The sequence below is a fragment of the Strix uralensis genome, chromosome 9, assembly GCF_047716275.1.
Source record: "Strix uralensis isolate ZFMK-TIS-50842 chromosome 9, bStrUra1, whole genome shotgun sequence".
NCBI lineage: Eukaryota > Metazoa > Chordata > Aves > Strigiformes > Strigidae > Strix > Strix uralensis.
In genome coordinates this window covers 24582399-24606450 of record NC_133980.1, presented here as the reverse complement: position 1 = coordinate 24606450, position 24052 = coordinate 24582399, and the positions used below count along the sequence as shown (strand labels likewise).

The 24052-nt window shown below is 48.0% G+C and overlaps 1 protein-coding gene across 7 annotated transcripts in view; it reads left to right on the top strand.

Moving 5' to 3' along the window:
• Nucleotides 1-740: 740 nt before the first annotated feature.
• ST6GAL1 (ST6 beta-galactoside alpha-2,6-sialyltransferase 1) overlaps nt 741-24052 on the top strand; it is a 47204-nt gene continuing 23892 nt past the window's right edge. For 2 of the 7 annotated variants that reach the window (XM_074877770.1, XM_074877776.1), the window contains exons 1-2: nt 741-855; nt 15508-15674. The gene's annotated coding sequence lies outside the window, so the exon portion shown is untranslated. Of the gene's footprint in view, nt 897-4114; nt 4261-5159; nt 5344-12627; nt 14423-15507; nt 15675-24052 lie in introns of those variants that run through there. The other 5 variants (XM_074877772.1, XM_074877775.1, XM_074877773.1 and 2 more) reach the window with 5 other exon arrangements.

The window sequence follows — 24052 nt, the reverse complement described above, 5'->3', positions numbered from 1 at the left end:
AGCGGGCAGCCCTCGGACACGTGCCCTGTCCCGCCGGCACCCAGGGATGCTGGGGCTGGCTCGGATGGAGCCCTGGGCCGGGGGGGCTCTCCCGGAGGGGGGGAGCAGTGAAATGAGTGCTGGGGAGGCCGTCCGTGTCTTGCTAATAAACTATGGGTGTATATGTGTTGTTATATTCAAAATAAGCCTGTAGTAATCGAGATAGATGGCAGCTTTGCTGGAGCCAAGTCTCTGCCTGCGTTTGTAAGAGCGGTACGATCGCTTTTGGTGTGTTCCCAGCAAAAGCTCGCTGAAGGCAGGCGGGCAGAGACGGGCGCTCTGTGCTCCCACCCCAGGGCTTCTGCAGGGGGATGCGGAAACTTTCTCCCAGGCAAGAACACCGAGGAAGACCCCCCTCCCCCGGCGCGCTCCTCCCTCCGGCCGGTGTCCCCGGTCCCGCTGCAGCCCCGCTAACGGCTTCCCGGCGCGGGGCCCCCGCCGTTCCCGCGGGGTGCGGAGGTAGGTGCGGCCAGGAGGCGCCGCGGGGGCGGGCTGCGGGTCTGCTGGTCACCGGCAGCCGCTTCTCTCCGCAGCTCTGCCGTGGCGGGAGGAGGAGGAGGAGGATGCTGTGGCGCCGCTGCCCTGCTCCCAATGACTGGTTCTTTCTAGGAAAGCAGCCGCCCGGAGCCTCTGACCGGTGCCAGCCCCCCCTCGGTGCCGCTCGCTCTCTCCTCACCCGGGGCGGGGGCCGCTTGCCCCGTTCCCGCCGGGCTGGCGGCGGCGCCTCCCCCGGCCCCCGCCCCGCCGCCTCAGCGCAGCGCCGCGCCCGGGAGCGGCGCTTAAATGCCGCGGCGGCAACAAAGGCGGGTGGCGGCGGTGAGTGACTGAGCGGGCGGTGGGGCCGGGCCGGGGCGCAGGTGCCGTGGGGGGGCGGGCAGGGCCGCGCCGCCCCCCCGCCCCCCCGCCCAGCTCAGCCCCGGGGGTCTCGGCGGGGCCGGGCCGGGGGGGACCCACGGGGGGCGGGTGGGCTCGAGTGAGCGACGCGGGGCGCTGCCTTGACCGACAAGCGCCAGCTCTGCTGCGGCGTAACTTTATTAATTCTTCTTATCATTATCATTATTTTTTTTTCCTATTCTTGCAATCCCATAAATAGCAACTTTTATGGCCGTGGCTGCGCGGGCTGCTCGCCCCTCGCCCCCCGCCTCGCCTGGCCATCCCGGCGGGGCCCCGGCCCCGGCGCTGCTCGGCGGGGCTTTGCCCCCAGAAAACCCAGCTGCCCCGCTCCCGGCCGCGGAGCCCGCCCGGGGCCGGCACCGAGGGAGGTCGGGCGGGGGACGAGGCAGATAACGGCAACGGAAAACGCACCCTGTGCCTCCAGCCCTTCGCCTCCTCGTAGTCGTGCTTATTCTCTCAATTTAGCTGACCCGTGCTGGCGTGGGGCAGTCCGTGCAGACCCACGAGTTGTAGCAAGGGATCTACGCTGTAAATCATTTTAGGAGTAGCTAGATTCGTTTTTAACAGCTTACAGGAGGTCAGACTACGGAGAGGAAAAATAATGTTTAACGTGTTTCCTGTGTTGCCATGCGCTAGTGTTTTCTTTCGGGGCAAATCTCAGCTGCTGTATTTAGAGCCCGCTGTGACAAATCGGGGCAGTAGACGGGGACCCAGGAACGTAAAGGAATGGAAACTGCTGCTGTTTCCATAACCCCTTGCTGCAACTGGATCTAATCACTGACAGTGTCAAAACAAAAATATCTGAGTGGGAAAAGGTGCCATCACAGGGCAGCTGGATGTAGCAGGAGATTTTCTTGGCTGTGAGGGAGTGAGAAACCAGAGCTGCCTATTAATGTGTGAGGAAGGAATCTAACTCACAATGTGCGACTCCTTCCTCAGTGGCACGCTCACCCGGCTGCACTTGCCTGAAAGGCTGGTAGCTAACCTAAAGGGATTTTATAACTCTCTTTATACAAAGGACTGGAATAATTTTCCTGAGCTGGGGTAACCTTAAATATCTGGGAGCACTGTGATGCACGCCTGTGCCATCCTCCTGCTCTTGCACGGGAGTCAGTGGAAGGAGACCCCAGCAGCGTGGGGCAGGCTTACCTGAAATGTGTTACCAGGGGGGGAAGGGGACAGTTTTCTGTCCTCAGCTTTTGCTGCAAAACCTGGTTATTGGCCTTAGTCGTGTGTCTTGGGGAGTTGTCCTCATCTGCTAGGGTCCAGGCACACATCTCTTGCACTTCATAACTGTGCTCTTTTGGCTGGGTCACCGTGTCAGGGAAGGTTTAAGTGAAGCTTTGAGTAACTGTGGAGTTCGTATAGACATGAGTGATGCTGCAAGTTCCCCAGGAGGAAGAATATTCCCAGGAAGAATCTTCCCCAGAAGGCCCCTGGGACAGAGGCCAAGAGCGTCTAATGAGGCAAACTTTTCCTGTTAGCTGCAGCTTTTGCTGTTGGAGGGTGAGGGCTTGGGGACTGGAGTTAGCAGGCACGGGGACTTCCGAGGGCAGGCAGCCTTTCTCCAGGTCTCCTCTGCTCTGGGCAGCCAACTTCCTTGCCTCGGCATAAGCTGCTGCTTTGGAGGTGATGCAGGTGCTGAGTCTAGACAAATCATCCGTTTTCTTCTGGTTTAGCTAATAATTGGTTTGCTGCTGCTGGAGGTGATGGTGCTGCAGAGACAAGCAGCTCCACAGTGCCAGGGTGTGTATGCTCGGGGAGCTCCGGCACAGCCGCCGCGGGTGCTGGGGATGGGGCAGCCTCGTGGGGCTGCAGCTTGGCTCCAGATAAATCTATACATTGGCTTGCTTTCCTTCATCTTATTGTTGCTCCCCTTAGGTAGGCAAAGTACTGCAGAAGGAGCTTTATTTTGGTCTGCATTCATACGCAGTATATCATGGGATCCTCTGCCTAAATGTGTGCCTCCGGCAAAAGTGGTGGCTGGCCTGAAAATGGGGATGGACACTCTGTGCAGCAAGCTCCCACATTATCAGTGGTGCTGCTGTGCTCAGCTGGGCATGTATGCATCTCTTGCTGACAGCAAATGAGAGGTTAAATTTCAGAAACAGGAGGAAAACATGATTATCTCTGCCTAATTCCTGAGCAAACAAATATTTGTTGATGAGGTTTTGATAAGCAGGCGGCTTGCTCTGATGACTACTGTTTGTTTGCAAATACTCTGTAACTTGGTTAAAACCAAACTGTGGAAATGGAGGTACAGCGTCGTTCACTGAGACTTCGTTTTCTAGGGACAAAATAGACAAGTACTTAAATCTTGATTTGAAGCAATTGCTGGCAGAATCCTCACTTGCAGGAGCTGAAAGTGCATGGGAGGAATTAGAGGTGCCGGTATGAGATGGCCAGAGGTGGTCTAATGAATGGTGAGGCAGATGCAGCCAGTAATCTTTCATATCTTTAACTCTGTCCTTGAGACTGTGGTACAAGAGAAACTCGGCTGCAGAAGCAGATTACTGTATATTCAGAAGCTTATTTCCCTGCCTACCTCTGTCAGAGGATAGATGTCCCGCTGAAGGGCAGCCCTTTGCCAAACGAGGTGCATGCATGATGCTGCCCACACAGGCATCTTAACCACAGACACTTGGGAAGCACACGTCTCTCCCTGATTCTGTGTTGCTCCAGGCTGGAGGAGGCAGAGGATGATAACGAGTGCTGGCCAAAATCCACATCAGCTTGTCCTGCCCTTTGCTGTCAGGCTGGCTGGCATAGAGGAGATGTTTGAACTCAAGTTCTTCCACCTCCTGTGCTTCTCCTGACCTGCTTGGTCTGCTGGATTGTCAGCTTTTGAAAGGACAGAAATGATGCAGTGGAGTCATGGTCCTCCTCCCTTTCCACAGGAGAGGCTCAGCGGTGCACACAGCCCTCAGTGAAAATGTCATTTTTCCATTCTCGACATTCATAAAGATCTCGATAAAAGGTCTGACAGAATCGTTTTGATGATCTTTTACAAAATGCATGAACCTGTTCCATAGCCCTCAGATTTTGCTAGAGTGATGTAAATCACAATTCTGCACAGGATTAGCAATCAAAGAGCATTATGAATCAATCTGATACTTTGTCTTAGCCATAGCCCTTCTTAGACTGCTGACCTACATATTATAGCTTTCACTGTAACTGCTTCACTGAGGATGGGCTTGGTTTCTGAGTGTAAGGTGCCCCGACTGCTGGAGATCTTTGTGTTTGGAGAACGTTTTCATTGAGCTTACGTGGAGATTGACTAAAACTCCTAGTGACTTCGGAGGCGCTGAAGTCTGTGCTGCTTGACTGGTAACTTGTCTGTGAAGTGTGAAATATAAGTGATTACTTTGAATGTTCTTTTAATGATAATTGTCCTGATTAAAAAACTCGAAGATGAAATGAGATGCTTTCAGTATAAAGTGTTCTTAGATGTTTAGCCATCAGGAATCACTGTTATCAGATGCTCTAATCACTTGTGTGGTTAAAAACCTTGAAAAAACGTATATATTTGAGCCACTTGCTTGTAGGTAAAAATCAAGCTTTGCTGCATTTCTGAAACGTGCACTGCAGTTCAGCCTTTAGTGAGATGTGAACCGAAAGCTTCCTCCACCCTCCCTGAGGTTCACCAATGGTACCAATGTGAATGCACACCTGCTTGTTCCTCTTGCAGGTGAGTTTTCCTTCTGATTCCTGGAGTAACAAGGTGAATGATGATAAAAAGGAGGGTCCAGAATTAGGTCTGCGAAGCTGTGACTTAACTGTTTTAAGGCAGCACTTAAGCCCATTCCTACCTGTTGTCACGATTTCAGCTCTGCAAGATAGATCCCTTAGTTTGAAGGATGCTGGAAAGCAGCAAGAAGTGCATGTACTTAGTGTGCGTGTGCCTCTCAACATGTATCAGTAGACTGCATGTGTGCTTCTGGGTGTATTCGCTGGTGCTGGGGTTGGTACAGGTCCTTTCAAGTGGAGTGTCTGTATGGCTGCATGTTCACTTGCAGATCTTGAGTATGAAATCTAATTTGCTCCTATGAGCTACAAGGAATTCATGTGTGAAACTAGTAACAGGGCTGCGTGACTGAGCATCTCTGTGCAACGTAGGAGGTCTGTCCTCTAGTTTTTTGTCTCAGCAGGTCCTGAGCCGTGCCTTTGCTTAGCTCAGGTTGGCTGGTCCCTCAGCAGTGTTTGGAAGCTGCCTGCTGAGTTTCTGCCTTGGGTGCTTGGCTTGGGGTGTCTCTGAACGTACAGCTCTGCCAGCAAGTTGTCAGATGATCTTAAATACTTGCTCATGATCTGTTGCTCACAAGTTACCACAACCTCTGTTCTCAAACAAAGGTTGCACAGAAGGCTGCAGCACAGCATCTTGCTTATTCTTCTCCTAATAGCTCAAAAAAGGTGAGTTCTTTATTTAAGATAGAAATGTTGCACAGAATATCCCCCCTTTTACCAACAGGATGCTGAAGGGCAGGAAGGCTTCTGCTTTTTTACATTTACTACTGTGCCCCAGATGCCTTTGCCTGGGAACGGTCTGTCTGTACTGGTAGAAGAAGAGAGCTCTGCCAGACTGTGCTAACATTTCTGTGTGCTCCTGATGTGTGTTTCCTTCAGCAACTGGCAGCTACAGAGAATAAACTGAGCAAAGCTGCTTGCTGGTACATACCTCTGTGCTGCCAGAGGAAGCGGAAAACCTAAATGCGTCCAGCACAGGATGGCAGTCTGTCTGTACGTTGCATACCGATCTTGGTTCAGCAGCTCCTGTGATACTGGCAGGCATGTTTGTTACGGAGCCTGGGCTTGTGCCTGGGATTCCTGGGGCTGAGAGAAACTGGAAGCAAGCTAGTGCTCCCCTCATAAATACTGCATCTACTCCTGCTTATGAGGAATGAAGCAGTTTGCATTTTCAACTGTAAAATTTCGCAGAAAAATAGAAGTTGTTGACAGCAGAGATTATTTTTTTTTTTTAATATGCATTCTGGCTTGCTTTCTATCTTTGTAATTCAGCGTTCGCTGATTAGAAAATCAAAGAGGTTCAAATCAGCCTGACTGCCTTCACTGGATTTTCTGCAAATACCCTGTGTGTGCCAGCAGAGTCCCTAGTCTGTGGGGAGAGTGTGTTGACACTCAATGGGATGAAAGTAGAAATTGCCGAAGCAATCTTGCAACAATGATAGCTACTTTCTAAAATGGATCTCCCGGGGACTAAAAGATCTGCGGTCATGGCTTCCCCCTGCAGATGACTAATCTCAAGGAGCTGCTTTTTATCTTGAAATAACATTCAACTCACAATACCAAAGTAATGAGTTTCTGTTTTTTCAACATTTGTTTGTAAGACAGAATCCTCAGGAAGCGCTTTGAGTGGAGGGGTAGTGTAGAGCTCCCTGTGCCTTCTGAACAGAGCGGCTCAGGCACAGAGCATCTTGAAAGCCATTTGTTCATATTTTAAACAAATAAATAAATAAAAATCTTCTCTGATGGCTCAGAGGAGATACCTTCATGCTATGAGTTGCACTGCCTAGCAAGACTGAAAATTTGAGCATGATCAGTTATTAGCTAAATTGGGATGTTATGTGTATTTATTTGGTTGGTTTTTGGTTCCTTTTTCTCCTTCCCCCAGGGTATAGTTCTGCATAACTTAAAGATTTTACTTTGGCCCAGAGATGGATAATCACTGTGTTATTGCTTGATTGTCTCTATGACCCGACTGTAATCCTGCCATCCTTCGTGCTTGCAAGGGGTCTTCAGGAAATTAGAGATTTGGATTTACAAGATTGTAATTGTTGGGACCAAACTATGGGGTTTTTCTTTTGTGTTGTTTGCTCTTATTTCTCGAGCAGAAATTCAGGGTAAAGAATTGTTGGGGAGTTGGGCACTTTGTAAGTGAGGTCCATTAGCAGAAATGGAGCAGGGGTGGAAAGTTGTGTTCTGGCTCCTCTGTACTGATTTTTCACAGGCAAGTCTGACTGAAATCCTATATATGTTTTATGAGAGTCTAGAAAGTGCTGGATGGATTTTGCTCTCATCCAGATACTTGTGTCTGTGAATTTGAAGTTCATTTCCTATTAACAGTTGCTCTTGCAATCTTGAAATTCACTTTTCCCAAATGCTTATGTCCATGAAGGAGTGGAGCTTTCCTGGGAAGATCATAAAAGAGCGACCAGTTGTGCCTTTACAAATTCCTTCCAGAGCTTGATAGCATGTATTTTACGGAGTCTGTAACTCTGCTTAGGAAGCTGCCTTGCACCTGTCTGAATGAAACACATCGTGGAGGGGAATCTCCTCTCCAGTAAGTGACATGCTATGAGTTACCTTCAACAAATGCTGCAGGGGCAGATTTTAGTGGAACAGAGAGGGGATTCAGGCCGAAGGAATCGGGATCAGAGATGCAGGAAATTATCCCAAGGATGTGTTTTAGTGTTGGAGGCAGGGGGATTCCCGAAGGCAAAAATAGCATCAATAGAAATAAATGTTGCTTGTGCCAGTAACATGAAAAGGTATTTTGAGAGATGTGAGAGTGCCCAGCTGGAAAAGAAGGAAGAACAATGCTGGAAGGACACTTTAATTTAGAACGACTTGTGTGATGAGTTAGTCAGGCTTTCTGCTCATGATACAAAGTGGGGACTGAGGGATCATTGCATTTTCAGGCTCTTCAAATTTAATTTAACGTGTGTTTAAAGAACAGCTGTCTTGAATCTGGCAAAATGAGCAGCTCACCTATGGACTGAGGAGTCTGAAAAGGTGATGGAGACTTGGCATTGAGCAGTGGCCTGTGTGTTGTGTGCATGGACTGTTGCTGTGCTGACTATGCCGAGCTGGCGGCAAGGCTGCCTGCTTTTAACAAAGGGATCTGAAACCTGCAGAGGGATGGGAGAGCTGCATGGAAGGAATCTCATTTTCTTTAGATTTCTCTGCTAGTTTCCAGAGCAGTCACTACTTGCTGTCTTCTATTTTATTCTTTTATAATGTAGCGTGGGTGTGGACTAGCACTATTTTAGGTCCCATGGATGCGGCTCAGAAATTTCAAATGTGGTTAGAAGTCCATTTTCAAAAATCAAGGGGAACTCCTTCAAGTCTGCACCTGAGGTAAAAATCAAGTTAATTTTCAAGTGTGGCATAGCTCCCTTCTGTGTGGCCTAGCTCCCTTCTGCCTTTCCGCTCTCAATTATGGAAAGTTCTTATCAGTTTGTAAATCACTTTGCAAAACACTCCTTTTTCAGATGGACAACACCGATGCATTTCAATGAACTACATGTTCTAAGGTTGAGAAGTTTTCCTAGTTACTAGGGTAGTGCAATCAGATAAATATTTTATTAATATTCATGGATTGTTTAGATGGATAGATGATCATATACTTGCAATCTCAGGAGAAAAATTCAGAAATGTTAATTAAGAATGAGTTGTAAAATTTGATGTCAGAAATGGTGTTAAATTTCAGCATGGACACTTAATTAAATTTAATTTAGTTAATGCTGGAAGTGAATGGAAATGAGGAAATTTAAGCTTACTGTAGCTACAGATGTGAGAGTGTACCGAGGTCATTAATGCATATTAACTCATACTTTTAAAATTCATGCCTGCCATTAATTTGGCTTGACTTTTTCCCATCTGTCACCATGCAGAGAACACTCTGGAAGCCTGACTCTTTTTGAAGTATTGCAGAAATGCCTTTTTTCATCCCCACTATTCATTCACAGTCTCCAAACTGAGATTTTATGCTTTGCGAAGACAGCAAGTAAAACCCTGCAGGTAATACTTCAGATGCTTGATTTTGTGCCTAAACTTCATCTCGCTGGTGCCAGCGGTTCACATCTGTGCAGTGTTCTCGAGTGTGAACGTCACGTCCTGCCACGTGTGCACCAAAGCAGGTCGGTGCGGCGGTGGGGTGGCTGCCTGAGGTGGCAGGGACAGGAAAGGGGTGGCTCTGTCACAGCTGCTTCTCGTCATGGCTCAGCTCCACCATCAGCAGGGTTTTAAGCCAAGTCTTAGATCGCCCATCTGTCAGAGCCCTTACTGGGCAGCGCTCAGCCTTCTCAGCACCTCGGTGATGGTCTGATCAGCGGCTGAGCTGATAAAACCAATCACTGCTGTCAGGAGGTCTCAGGTCTTTCCGCCCAGCTTCCGTCCATATGGATCTCTCCTGGTTGCTGTAACTCCCTAATCTGGACAAAAATAAACCCAGAGTGTGATTAAATGCTACACAGGGCTCCCAGTAAGCAGAGGGAGCAGCTGTGAGCATGTTGCCAGCCCCCTGTGTCCCCTGAGCACGCAGCCCCAACACGTGCTGTTCTCGGCCAGCTGGCACCCTGGGGCTGCAAGATGGTGACAATGACTTTTGGAGAGCCAGGCCCACCTCTTCTGCCTTAAGCTCACCTGCCAGGATTCCAGTAACTGCAGGCTGTACCGGTGATGGGGTTTTTATGGCTAGCTTTTTCTGTTGCTGGCTGCTTTTCTGAAGTGAAAACACTCAGGCTAAGCAAGAAGGTCATCACATCCTGCTTCTCCCCATCTGAGATTGCCCCACTGGATATTGCATGTTCTAATGTTGTGTGTCACAATCTTGCAATTGTTTTAAAGTGTTTCTTTACCTTGCAGGCATGCCCCGAATACCCAATCTGCACACCCTTTCCCCTTGGCCAAATGCCTTGCTAACCACACGCTCCAAGAAACCTTCTCCCCTTGCCAGCATTGCTCCTTCTATCCCCTCTCAGCTCCTGCCAGATAATAACAGGGCTTGTTCCTAAGCAGCCATCTCCTAGAAGACTTTGGGTATTTCCAGTCCTTGGGCATCTTTGAAGCCCCACGCATCCTTTGCTTGTTTTCTTTTAGGTTTCATGAAAACAAACTCCAACACTGAAAAGAAAAAAACCAAACCCCTCCAAATGTCCAGATACATTCTGCCTCTCTTCTCTGTAGTTACACTTCTTATTTTTCCCCGAATTGTATTTAGCTGTTGGTGTTATCAGTAGTTCTAATGAAATTTTTTATAGCCCATTACCAAAAGACTATTAGGTGTGGATTTCTGACAAAAAATAGGTGTACTGGTTCAGAGCAGATATACTGCAAAAACTACCCCCTTAAGAAAAGCCTGGGGAGAAACTCCTTTGGTGTTGCTCACTGAAAACAAGCAGTTTTTCAGCTCTGGCTTGGGGAGTAGGATCAATGAAGTTGAGTTTATCTCGAGCAAGATGGGTTTGAAATGGAAATGTTCCTGCTTGCAGTACTTTGTCTGCAGAAAGTGGTGAGAAACTTCTGTGAAGCTGGTAGGTGTGAAAAAAGGATCCTGCTGGGGTATTGCCTGGGTGAGAGAGATTGGATTGGTCATAATTTGCACAAGTAATCTTTCTTCACGGCCATGGTGTGACTCCTGCTTGAAGTGGGTTGACTGTGTTTCTGTTCCTGCACTGTGTCCTGGTGAAGTGTGGGAAACAATGTTCTGCTTGAACTTGCCTTTCAACAGACAGGTTTCTAGCTCTGTTCATGGGGAGGTGGTGCAATACCAGGGGATTTCTTTGCTAACATATCCTGATAATGTCACAATTTAGGTGTTTGTTTCCCCAGGCAGATGGCCAAGATAGCAATCAGTAACCGGATTTTCAATTCCTGCCCTTGAGGGCTGTAACCCTGTTCCTGGGTAGCAGAGGTTGAGGTCTGGCAGCAGAAAATCCCTGCCAAAGGCACTATCTGAGTGCCTTCACTGCACTCTGCTTTCCTGGCCACTGAACCCCTCTTCTGCAGAAGGGTTTCTGCAGTTTGGCTTTCTGTGTCTTCTGTGGTACCATTGAATTTGTCCAGTGTTTGTGGAGACTTGTTGCTCTGTGATGGTGATCTATTCTTCTGCCTAAGCACAAGCTATGTGTGTAATGGGAATTAATTGCAGCTGTCTGAAGTAGCCCTAGACTTGTCCTAGCATTTGCTTTAATAAAGGGGAATGGGTCTTCAGTGAAAGTGTAAGGACTTTTGTATTTCCCCTGAAAACTGCTGCCTTCTGCTCCTCGAGCTTCAGCCTTTCTCCTGTGGTATTGTGAAGCAATTGAATGGGGTAAGGGTGAATGATAGCTTCTTAAGCTGAAGGTGTCAAAACCAAGCAAAGCTACGTCCCATGAAAATGAATGCAACTCATGGAATTTCTGTATCTCGGACTATGTCCGTGTCTTTGGTTTTATTTTTTTATTTATTTATAAGAAGGTTCCATTTTGTAGCAGAGGTGATATTCTAGTAGCATCAGCCATGTCAAAAATTCATATATAAATGCAACAGTTTACGTTGTAGTAATGTCAGGTTTATCAAGTACTACTGTGGCCTTGTAGAATTGTTAAGCTGTCAACCTAGGCCTCAGTAGCAGGAGGAAAGGGTTGGAAAGCCAGGCTCTCAGAAGGCAGCATAGCGTTGAAGTTACTTATACAGCCCAAATTTGACTTGTGTGTGTGCTACAGGTTCTGATTGTGTGGTTTCACAGCTGCTTCTTGGCTTGATGCAGCCTCGCTCATTGTGCAAAACGGATGTGTATTTGTGGTTCCTTTTTTTTCTGCTTGCTTTCTTTTTGCTGCTCTGAGACGGTGCTTTACTTGTTGTGCACTTAAACCCTGCCCCAAGGACAGAAACAGAAGTTCTCCAGTATGCTTCTCTGTGGTGCTCCTCATAAATGTCTGAGCATCTGCAGTTTGCAATGCGTTTGTTGGAAGGCATCTCTGTATAGATGGAGACCTGAGGCACACACAGGGTACACAGCCAATTCAGGGTGCTCTTCTGGGAGACTGCCAGGGCTCCACTACTCTTAATAATTTCTGATGTCCGTGAAATGCAGTTCTGGTGCTGAGAACTCATCCCATGTACAGACTTGATCATGTGTCTGACTTCGGCAAGGGTCTGGCAATAAGGGATGTGAAAAGTTTATTTTAAGATGTTTGGTTTCATAGCAGCTCTAACAGAAGCAAGGCAGGAGTCACTTCTCTCTGGCAGCTTTGATTTGCCTCTCTCATGACACTTTATCTGGCCTTTGTGCCTTATTTACTACACCTTTTGTTTTAACTTACTCAGCGGGGAAAAAAACCAACAGTTAGAACCTTGCTTCAGCACTGTGTGAAGGAAGTATGCTGTTACAAAATGATGTGCAGGGAGATATAAATGATGTGTGGGGAGAGGAGAGGGCTGTTCTGCCAGGGGCTGGGCTCCTAAGTCCACCACACAGACTTCTGTCGCTTGAGAGATCAGCAGACAGTGGGAGTGAAACATTGTCCTCCCTATGGACCATTGGTGGGGTGGGGAGGTTGTGTGGAGAGAATTTGTTGGCTGGTTGGCGCTAGTGACCTGGGGAACCATGGGCTCTGTCAGTGGCTTGAAAGGCAGGTAATTGCTCCAGCCATTGCCTCTTTTTAAGCTTGTTCCCAGCCCACCTCCACGTCCTTGCCTCAGTTGTCTTCATGGACCAGGCCAGGTCTGAAGCTCCTCAGCATCTCATTCCATTCTTGGCTGAGCCTGTGCCTGGGCTTCGCGTCCCACTCCCCTGCATCAGGCAGACCTGTCCTATCCAGGCTCTCCTGTTCCTCACATATTCTCCTTGTCCGACTGACACGACCGGAGGGTGCAGCTGTCTGTACTCCTGGCATCATGTGTTTGTGTCCCTGCTCCCCGTCGGAGACCCTGCGGCCGCGTGCGGCAGTGCCTCCTGGCTGGGCTGGCGCCCACGCTGAGCTGCTGGCGGGAGGGGGCTGCTGCGCCGCTTGGCCGGGGGGCACTCCTGGGTGGTGCGCTGCTCTGCAAGGATTCAATGATTTTCTATTTAAGCGTAATTAACCCAACAGGCAGGGTTTTGATTATCATGTTGTAGAAGAGTTGTGGTGGCAAGATTTCTAATTTTGGGATGAATCAACATTAATAATTAAGCAATAAGCAGATACCATTTCTTTTACAAGAACACAGACAGCAGGATGTTTTCCTCTGCGAAAGCAGCTGTCAGGTAATTGGTTATGTTGCAGCTGGATAAGGTGGGAAGGAGAAATAATTTCTCACCCATAGAAAAGAAGATAAGCCATAACTCTCTGCCAGCTGCCAGCGGGAGGGATGCTGAACGGCTGCGGAGACTTGCTGCCTCCTCTTGCCTCCTGGTCCTACTGTCTGTGATTACTATTAGTGCACATACCTGTCACACCAGAGCCTGCATGTTACTACGGTATTAATTAATTGCCTTAGGCAGATAAACTCACCTGGGCTGGTACTAGACCTTCAGCATCCTCCAGTATCTTTCCATACAGATCCTCTGTCTGAGGAGGGAAGGAGAAGAATTAATGATAATTTTTGCAACATTGTTGTGTATGAGGGGGTAATTTTGGGTCGTCACTTAGCCTTGGCATCTTCCGAGGTACCTTCTTTTCCAGTAACTCTCTGCCTAGTATTCCTGGTGGTGCAAATGCTTGCCCTGTAGAAATGCTATGTTGGTGAATTTATCAAACTCAGGTTGACCAGAGGGCAAGGGGGCCTGATCACTCTGGTGCTTGTGGCTTGTAGGACAAGTGGTGAGGATTTGAGCTCTGCTGAGGGATGCTGCCCATCCTGCAGGTAGTGGCTCCCAGCATGGGCTCTGTGCACATCTGTAAGGTGCCGGGGTGCCAGAGGTGCTCCTGAGCAGGCAATCTCGCTGTCCTGCTGTGGTGAGGGGCATATGTCCCCTCAATCCTCTTACCTCCCAGAGATGCTGGTGAGTATTTCTGTCCCCCTGTTAGTGGGAGACAGTGGGCAGACAGTTGAGCAGCTCCCTCAGCCTCAGCCTGGCCATATTGCTTCCTCAGCAGCCCCAGGTGCTGCTGCAGCAGAAGCTGCACACCTCTGCTGGCATCTCTGGATGCACTTTACAGTCACGTATAAGGGCAGACTCAAGCAGGGAGCGGGGAGCCAGAGGTGGATTGTTGTACATTTTTAGAAGTGATGTCCCTGAAGAAGTGCTGCATGGCTGGACAACTGGTCTACAGGGCATGCTTGACTGCCTACATCCCTTTTCTCTCCCATTTGCATCATTTCTCTAACTTAAATGTGCCCTTACTGCAGGCCACAAAGCCTGGTGTGCACACAGCGTGCAGCAAAGGGATTCTGCTGCTCTTTTGAACTCTCTGGCAGGGGATTTCCTAGCCTGGCATGTAAATGTGCTGGGGCTTAGGCTCACCATTACTCATCCAGCCTTCCTCATTCATTACAGCTGTCCTGTGGTCTGCCTGTCCAAATTTCCTCACCGAGGGTGGCGTGCTCTAATTGCTTGCTGTGATGGCTGACCCCTTGCTGTGTAAGGTGCTCTCAAAGGTGCAGCTATGCCAAGGTACTGCTGCTGGCTGGGAGAAGCGAAGAATGTTATTTTTCAGTTTAGCAGCCAGCTCTTTTCTGTTTTCCTTCCCTTTGACCTAACCCTCAAGTATCATTTTAGTTTCATTATTTCTCATCTGGCGAGAACCTGCAGCAGCCGGCGCTGGTGGGACCTCCAGCACTTTTGGTAAGGCATTGCATGCCAGAGTCGCTTTGGACTGAGCAGCACCCCTCTTTTTTCTGTCTTCCTCATTTCTTGCTTTTTACCTCTCTTTTTTTCCATCTTCCTCCCTTTCCTCATCACACAAACTTCGTAAAGCCTAAGCTTACCTTTTTCCCCACTGCTTTCCCTCCCCTGCAGTGGTGTGCTGCAGTGGGTTGGGTCCTTGAATGGTTCAAGCTGGCAGTAATTTGGGATATCAGCATATTAGGACCTCTCCTTAAGCTGTGAGTGGTTGGGTTTCCCGCCGATAGCAGAAGGCTGAGCTGCTGGACTCAGGGGTGAAACATGTGCCAGGCCATGCACATACACTGGAAACTTGACCAGGGCAGGATAATTATGGGAGGCAGTGTTTTTTGAGCGGACCGTGTGCTCTCACTTGCTAAACAATCTTGTGATTAGTATCTTACTTAAGAGGATTTTAGGACATGTGCTGCAGTTACACAGAGTTTCATTTAGAAGTAGGGGAGAGGTTAGAAAAATAAACTCTGTAAAGGCTCTTTTGTGTTTCCAGCAAGGGTCATCAGATAAGTGCAGTGCATCACTGCTCCATTGCATCAGCATAGGCAGTGAGTTTTGCTGTTATGGTTCAGTGGGAGACAGATCCAGAAGAGGGGCTTTGCACATGTGTTTATACAGGCTGCATTGCTGACATCTCTTCAGGGACACAGAACTCCAGTGCTAAGGGTGAGTTCGTCTGCCTTGAGGTGGGCATTGTCAGCTCACCCTGGCCTGGACTCCTGGTTTTAGACTCTGGGGAGTTCTGCAGCCAGAAGGTCTTCACCAGCAGGTTTTGCCTTCAAAATAAAGCTCTGTGTGAGGTTTTACTCGGGCACTAGTTATGTTTAAAGGTGTTGGCAGCTTGGTTGTTTGTCTTAACCAGGACTCGCTTGCCCATGGTGTGGGTGCAGCAGCAACTGCAGACTCTGGGCATTTCTGTGTCACTGCTGACTTGCTGTGTGGTCCCAGCTGGTGGTTGTAGTCCCCAGTCCGGTGTTTTCTGATCAGTCTGATGTGACTGTCTAATATCTTCCCCTTAATTTCTTTCCTAGGCTGGAAAACTTGATTAAAAGAGAGATGGGAGCATGAAGAATTGTGTGCAGAGCACAGATGTGCTCCCCATGGTGGTATCTCCTACAGATCTTACCTGGCAATCTGCTTCTGCCTGGAACGGTTTGACACGAACCACTGTGGACAGCGAGGGAACCTGGAGATGAAGGTGATGCCCAGCTCTTCCTCTTCTTTGCCCTTTTCCCTTTTACATGCCTGCAGCAAGTGCATGGCTGCTGTCAATGTGATAAGGCCACATGCATTCAGAGGCACTGCTGTTTGCACTGGGGCTGTCTCATGTTGCATGCAGAGCTGGGAGGACGGTGAAGAAAACGGGAAGGGTTGTCTTCTGTTCCCCTTGCAACTATCCTATATTTATCTTTTAAAGCAAAATAAAACATTTATTCTGCTTCCTGTGGAAGCCCTAGTAGATGTTGCTATGTACTAGTTATGCTCCAGAGATACATATCTAAGATCCAGTGATTATTCCAACTTGCATAAATAAGGTGTGTGCTGGGGCTCATTTTGGTTAGGGCTTTCCCCAGAAGCACTTGGTGATGTTGCCAGTAGTGCTATGTTAGAGTAATTAGCCGGCTGCTCTCACAGCTGACTTCTGCTGAACATGCCTGAAGTACTTTCATAGTTGGTGCTTTTTCCTTTCTGTCACTCCTTCCCACTGGCATCCTGCCCTTTATCGCAGCACTGCAAGCCTTCGGCAGCTGCCTCCTGGGATGACGAGCTAGTCCAAAAGATCCCAATCACGTATTGAGTATTCCTAGAGCTCTGTGCTTCAGCTTTGAGCCTGATTAGTCCAATAATTGCATGAATGCTGCTACCCTTTGGCACACAATTAGTGTACACCATAAGGTTTTGATCACGCAAAGCAAGACTCTTGGGCACCCTGAGCCATTGCAGTGACTGGGGAAGATGGCGATGCTGGGACCCCCCCTTTTCTCTTGCACATGGGAAAACTAACTTGGTAGGGGACATTTTTAGAGGTGGCTGCAAATACAAGTATTGGGTTTATGCCTGTTTTGGAAGAACTTCATTGTATAGCTGCTTCTTTAAATCCTGAAGTTGCTGGCATCAAGAATGCCAGATGTTGCTCCCCACTTTCTCCTCTGCTGGAAACATGTTAATCTCCTCTCCTCCGCTTAAAACCTGAATCTTTAATATGGAAAATGCACCACCCTTTCTTCCTTTCTGGCCAGTGAACACTTCTCCCTCCCAGTGTTGTATTACCTTTAGCATTGCAAACTGAAACGCTTGGCCTGGGGTGGTGGAGCTCCAGCAGCCTGCCTGCCTGGGAGCTGCTGGATTTCCATCCCCAAAGAGGGCAGAGAGCAGCCAAAATTTGCACGGATGTCAAGACTAGCAGTATGGAGTATGGGGAGTGTTGGCAGGAATGGCAACGTGCTGCTTCGGGTAGGTGAGTGGAAAAGAAAGAGTGTGACACATTGCCTTGGGCATCTTTGCCACCTTCTCTTTTCATGGGCAAAGAGGGAAACTGGGATTTGGGTATAGAGGATCAAAAAACCAGGTCAGCCATGGAGCTCTGCCCCTCTAAAACTTTTTTCTTTTTTCTTCCTTGTTCCTCTACGGGAATCCACTGCTCACTGGACAAAGACATTTCTTGAGGTGTGACCTCAGGTGGGCTGGTGAGATAGCAGGATTTCATGTAGACATGGGAGTCATCCTCTCTCGGGAGGCGTGGGAGCATGAGGCAGCTCTGTGTGCATGTGCGAAGTACAGTTATGCAGCAGTGACTGATTACTATTATTTTGGGCTTTGTTGGATGCCAGTCTTCAGGACAGCTAAAATATAAGGCCAAGCCAGTCTCTCAAGCAGATTCACTTTTAGTGCAGAGGTATTCCTTCTCTTAACCTACTCTGGTAACAGTGAACTGAAGAGTTACCTTCCATTTGTGCCAGAACAAAATCTTTAGCCCATTTTGAAACGCTCAGAAGTCTTCCTGTTGAACAGCCAAACCCAATCCTCTGTTACTAAATACAGTTTCAGACTAGGCAATCTGGTTAGGCCTGGCTTGTAAAATGCAAAGGCTGTTGGGGGAGTTGAATATTCGAAAACCAGCAAAGTGATGTATTTGGTCTGCAATATCTGTATCTCTGTCTGCCCAACCCTCATGTCAGCAGTTACACTGTTTAATACATTAATATCTGAAATGGAAAAGGGCCTTTTCTCTTTCCTCCTTTGGGCACATCTGAAATAGGGAAGTAAAATCAAAAATAGGCATACCCCCCCCCTTCAAGCCCCAGTGCTCTGTAGCTGTGTGGGAGCCTCTGACCCCTCCTTCTTCAGAAAGTGGCTTGTGGCTGAGCAGAGCCTGCCAGTTGAAGAAAAGGGACTGTTGATGTGTTGGACCTGGATGATCGAAGGCAGATGAGAGAAGGACAGGGATGTGTTCCAGTGTGTTGTGTCCAGGTTTAGCAATGGTTCTCCATTGTGGGTGTCCAGACCAGTGGAGCACACTCAGCAAAACCTTGGACCACGTTCTAAAATACAATTCCCCTTAATGATAATAGGATGATGCATATGTAATCGTATTGTGTAAGATTAACAGAGTAATTAATTCTGTGTACTTGATGCTGAAATGTGGTGCCAGCCCATCTGCTTGTGCTTGATGTAGTTTTTCATGTGCTTTAGAGATGGCTCCACCAGCATGATTTGGGGTAGCTTTCTCTTATCAGGAGTTGGCTGTTGGTGCATGTGGCTCTGTGGCCTCTCTGGTATCAGCCTATGTCTGGATATTCAAGGCTTCTGCTATGTTACATGCATGAGGTCCATGCTGCGGTACACTACAGCAGAAGACCCCCATCTCAGGCGTTGCCTCACACTTGAAGCGTCCTGTGGGACTCCTGCATTAGCTCTGAAACATCTCGGTGAGCAGAAGACACAAGCCCAGAACAGGCACTGCATGCAGGGCATCCAGGAGAGGTGGGAGAAAAGCTGCCCAAAAATGCAGATAAGGAAAGGATTTCCAACAAGGAAGCTTTGTGGAGAGTGAGAGGAGGGCTCAAGGTGGGTATACAGGTCTCACTGAGGCAGGAGGGCAGCTGCCTGCCACTGCGTTGTGGGGAAAGGGCACGGAAATTAGGGCACCCCCTCATGCGGTGCTGTTGCTGGAAGGGGTGTGAAGGGCCTAAGGGAGAATTTCCCAGGAGGAAGAGGAGAGTCCTGGAGATGCAGACAACAGTAGCAGGGCACCCGGTTCCTTGTGGGTAACACGTACATCCATCTCCAGCCCTCAGCCCCTCCTCCACGCAGTGCTGTGCATCCTTGGTCTCGTAAAAATAGATCTTTGAAGTACCACTGCAGTCAGAGGAGTGGTTTTGCCAAGCGCTAAGCACCAGCGCTGCTGTGCGAGTGTTTGATCGGACGGTGCAGAGCACAGCGCTTTCATCTCTCCTGGCAGCAGCAGCGCCCTGGCGAAGTCAGAGGGTTCAGGGGAGCCGGCGCCTCTAGACAGCGCCTGGGAAATTTCCGCTCGGCTTCCCTGCTCTCACACAAATGGTTTTTCACCTCTTTGGGCTGTAATCTGCCGAGATCTCTGAAAGAGCTCTGATGTTTGGTCAGCTTGTAAAGGCCTCCCAAAAAGGGTCACGGGAGGTTAGCTGCAAGTATGCTCATTTCTGAAGCACTGATGCACCATCCTATTTGAGATGCCTACAGATAAAGCATTATGGAGATCCAGACAAGATAAGGCTTTATATGCAACTCAGAGTGAGAGGAAGCGAAAAACTGGGGCAGGCTTACAATTTTTACTTTGAGAAAAAAGTTGAAAATTATTGTTCCTAACAGATTTCCGGAAATATTCATCAGACTGATTCATTTTTTTTTAGCTAGTGATTTCTATATTTAATAACTTCAGAAGGAGGAAGAAAAATTCAGAGAAGATGACTTGTAAAGGTAATTTCCCTTGACAACATAACTCTGACTTGTATGCGTGTTGGACAGCTTATGAAAAAGCTCTTATTTCAGCAATATCATTTTCTTATTGTATCCTGAATGCATTATTACCTAATTAAAAAATAGGTGGGAATAGATATATAAGTACATACATATATATATTTGTCCAGTATATATTGGGGAGAGAGAGAGAGATATACATTTCAGTGGAAGCAGAACCTTAGCTGAATTAGCCTGATTCTTGAAAATTAAAAAAAAATATGAACAAAACGACCAATGAAATGCAAATTAATAATCCCAAAATAGTATGAGAGGGCTTTGCTGGGCTTCTCTGTCATTTTTCTTTGCTTTGATGTTGGAGTGTGCAGCTCCTTCTATATGAGAGGAGATACTCAAACCAGCATACCCAGGGCTTGGGGGTTCTCTGCCAGTTTTGCCTCAGAGGCTACTGGTATGATGGCCAGAGAATGGAAAAGAAATTGTATGTCTCCTGTCAGGAGACTCCAGGATGGCCAGGACTGTGTACCTTCAGATGCCTGTGCAAGCTTAAAGCATGGTGTGGTAGCAGCCGAGCTCCCATCCTGAGAAGCTGGAGGGGCAGATCGATGAACAGAGTGAGGTACACCACTGGTAAGGGTCCCCTTGTCAAGAAGAGGCAGGAAAGTGGAAATGAAGGGTCACCTAGGATCAGCTCCCACGGGACTGTGGTGGCATTCCCAAATAAAAAAATTAAAAACATGTCTCTTAAAAGCGTACTGGAGTAAAGTAGGCAGATTTGTTTAAATAAAATGAGTGAGTAACTTCTAACCCAAAGCTTGATCTGAGCCAGATCAAAAGTCAGCCTTGTTTACAGTTCAGTGAACTTTAAGCCCAGTGGTTTTCCACTTTGAGCTTGGATCAGACGTTGAGCAGCAAGAAGAAATGGCCTTGTCTCAGATAAATTTGGCATGTACTAGAGGTGGCATGAGATCACCCTCACAGTCTTGAGCACATGTGGGGTGTTAACGGTGTGTGAGATCACTGCTGTGTAGAAACACCCTGTTCTTGCTCCAAAGCAGTTAGGCATTGTGTAGCCCCCCCTGGGCATCCCATGAGTCACCCCCAAGCAGCTGGCAGCCACCACCATGCATGTGGAACATCTCGGCTGGATTTCGCCAGGTTCCTTGTCTGTACAGAAGTGTGTCTGCTGCTGGGATGTGGATGATTTTGGCACTTGTACTTATCCATGCAGTCGATCGAGGTGTGTTACTGTAAGAGATGACTGTAAATTTGCTGCACAGCCTCATCTCAGAGACAAGTTTTGTAGTATTCTGCACCTTCTCCCTGGTTCGTAAAGGTTTGTTCCAACCAAATGTCAAGTGTTTGATGCTGGGGTGCAGTTTCCTTCTTTGGGGGTTGGGGAAGCCCCAGTGAAGCACTTGGGCCTTCTGTGTCTGGACTGTTGAGATGTTACTTGAAAGAATTGGGTGGATTTTGGGATTAGGTTTCCTGAGTGAGAGTAGTACTTTGGGTCAGGATTGTGCCATTGAAACTGACAGCAGCAGGACACCAACAGAAGTCATAAGGAACACCCCATCCCACCCCCCTGATTTTTTACATGTGCTTTTTTCAGCTTCCCTTTAGGATTTAACTTGGTGAAGAAGATGAAGTTGGGATTGGCATTGCTGTGAAATGACTGACCTGAGGACAGAGCTGACTGATACAGTGAAATGCTGAAAGAACTTCAGTGTTTAAACAAACCAATTGGTGATGTTATAAAAAGAAAAATTGCAGTACAGATAAACTTAGGTTTCTCTTGGGGCATGGATTCTGCGAATTAATGCTGTTACATGTCTGCTTATCTCAGGGCCCTCCAGCTCTTATGTTCTAGGAAATGGCTCCATTTTTAGCAGTTATGTTTAGAAAACCCGGTGGGGGTGAAGAGTGGAGCGTTATAACTAGTAATGGAAATTATTGGTGGTTTAGAATGGCCTCTTCCGAAGCCATCTGTCCTAGGCATGACAGATGCCCAACTTCTATGTTTGGGGGGAGTTTCCATCACGAAAGAAGTCTGGTGTCTTTGTGGCCAGGTGGCACTGAGTGGACAGGAAGAGAGCTGCTTGCTCATGTGCAGGAATCGAACTCTTGGCAATACCGTCCTCCTCCCATATCTCATTGCTCCTCCAATATCTCATGCCTTCTTCCAGCGAAGTGCTGGCTGGTCTGGGGGAAGACAGTGATCTTTCATTGCTCTGGGAGGCTCAGAGCTTTTTTAGCTCATACAAGAGCTCTAAGCCTGCTGAAATGTGTTGTGCTAAAAGCAGTACGAGAGCCAATATTGAATGGAGGAGATACAAAAACGTCTGGGGCCTCCTTTACTGCCTTAGGGAGTAACTTATGTTTTCCTTGGCATTATCTGTCTAGATCTCTTCCTCCGTGCTGTAAGTCGCTACCTGGCTTTCATGAAAAACACATTTGTTCTGAGATTCATTAGTTGTCTCGCTTTTATTCCGCTTTCTCAGCCCCCTCGCTCTGCGTCGTGCTCCTGGTTCGGCGCCGTGTGGTGAGGCCTGCGCCTCCGCGGTCCGCCGGCGTGCCGCGGGCGAGGTGCCACGGGCGAGGCCTGCGCGCCCAGCCCCTGCGGCTGGCACTAGTGTGCTGCAGGGCCTTCGGAGGCCACGCGCTGGGGTGTCCGCTGCAAGCCAGCGCAGGGTGGCTGCTGGCTGCGTTTCCCCCCTGGCACTACACAAACCCAGGGAAGATGGGCCACCGTTAGTGACACTGGGAGAGCAATATCCTGCAGGTTTCAGGAGCTGTTGCTGCTGTGGGTGGTGGCCAAGTTACTCCTGTCTGCTTGTGCCAGTGAGGCAGTGCCATGGGGTTGGCAGAATGGGTTGACATCCTTCATAGTGGAGGCACAAACTCCCGTGTGCGTGAAATTTCTGTGGCCTTAAATACCAGAGGGGAGAGAGCAGCCTCCTTCAAGGGGGGTTGTGTGGTTCAGATGCATGGTGGATCCATCTAGTTGCCATCTGCAAGCTCTGCTGCCCGACCTATTTCTGAAGTGCTGACCATAGGAAGCAAGTGGTGTGTTTGGGGACAGGAGCTGAGTAGTACTTTCCAGGCTTTACACCTGGTTTTCCGATAGAGGAAAAAGCAGGCTAAAACTACTTGCAGTAGAAAGTATTAAATAGAGGGGAGCAACACTAAAATGGCCTTTATTGCCTTTTTGGGATCTCTGAACCTCAGTAAACTTTAAATATGTTTCAATTTCACACGCATGGTGTTTTCCTCCCTCCAGCAACTGTGCAGATTTGTTGCACTTCAGATCACTTGATATCATGCCCATAACCACACTGATCCATCACGGGGATGCTGTCAGGGTGTGTAAGTGGGGAAGAAAAAGGGCATTCTTTGAACAGGTCGTACCTGGCCCCATAGAGCTGCCAGACGCATGGCATGCTCTGTTTGTGAGCTTAGAGCTGGAGCTGGTGCTAGGCTGTGCCACGTCGCCCATCCCACCGAAGAGGGGGTATTACATGCCATTTTGAGAGGCACCTGTTTGCTCCTGCAAAGTGTTCTCCATGCTGGATCCGTAAGCAGAGGACATAGTCCTGGGCTTGGGTAGGAGCTTCTGTTGAACCTGTTTTCCTTTCCTAAGCATCTGGGGTGGGGGCGGACACTGAGGGAAGAAAATAGCAAGGAGGTTTTCAGTGAAGGCTTTATCGGGAAAGTTTCATTAATGTTTTCTGTTTTTATAAATACATATGTGAAACTTTGAGGGGAGGAGGAGTTTCTTAAGCTCTTTAAGTGTCTTTAAATATATCTAGGCATCCAGATTTGTGCTATACATTTATATTGCTTATGATTTATAAAATGGAATTTTATTCACTTCCCTGGTGATGTTCTTGTGGGCTTATTGACTGTAGATACGTTTGAAATGATTGTACAATGGGATAGTGTTACCAGATGAATAAATCAGACTTGTGTTTAAAAAACAGAACAGCACTTGCTGTTATTAACGTCTGAAGTCTAGCCACGCCATGAGCTCCCTGTGCGAGGACATGACTTGCTGACGTGCCTTGGCAAAATGCATATTTGACATACACTACTGCAAATATTTTGCCTTCTGAGAACCTGGCTTCAACAATGAGTGATATCCCTGACTTTGGGGTATGTGTATTCCTGCGGATCTGCTACCTTGGCTGCTCTGCCGCAGCTTGACACTGAACTTGGACAAGGGCTTCCTCGACAGCTTGTGTTGAGTTATACCCAGCTTTCCTCTGGTCATTTCAGTCTCAGTTTAACCACTGGAACTGATGATGCATGGTAGAAGTGGTATCAATTTAGCTTACCTAGCACTGGCTATGAAGAGCAAAAGCAACCATTTTTGGTTTGTGGAAGAACATCTGATTATTGTAATGTGGTTTTTTTCCACCTCCTTTTCTGTCAGAGACAAAATAGTTAACTGTAATTTTGATGTTTCCATTTGTTTTCCATGCCACAAGTTCCTTGCATAAAGGGAACTATTTTGGGTTTTGCCAGATAAGTAATTGAAGTGCTTGTTAAATAATGTTTCTTACAATTTCTCTGAAAGTTACTTGCTTTGATGGGTGTCCTTTCTAATATTCTCTTTACTGC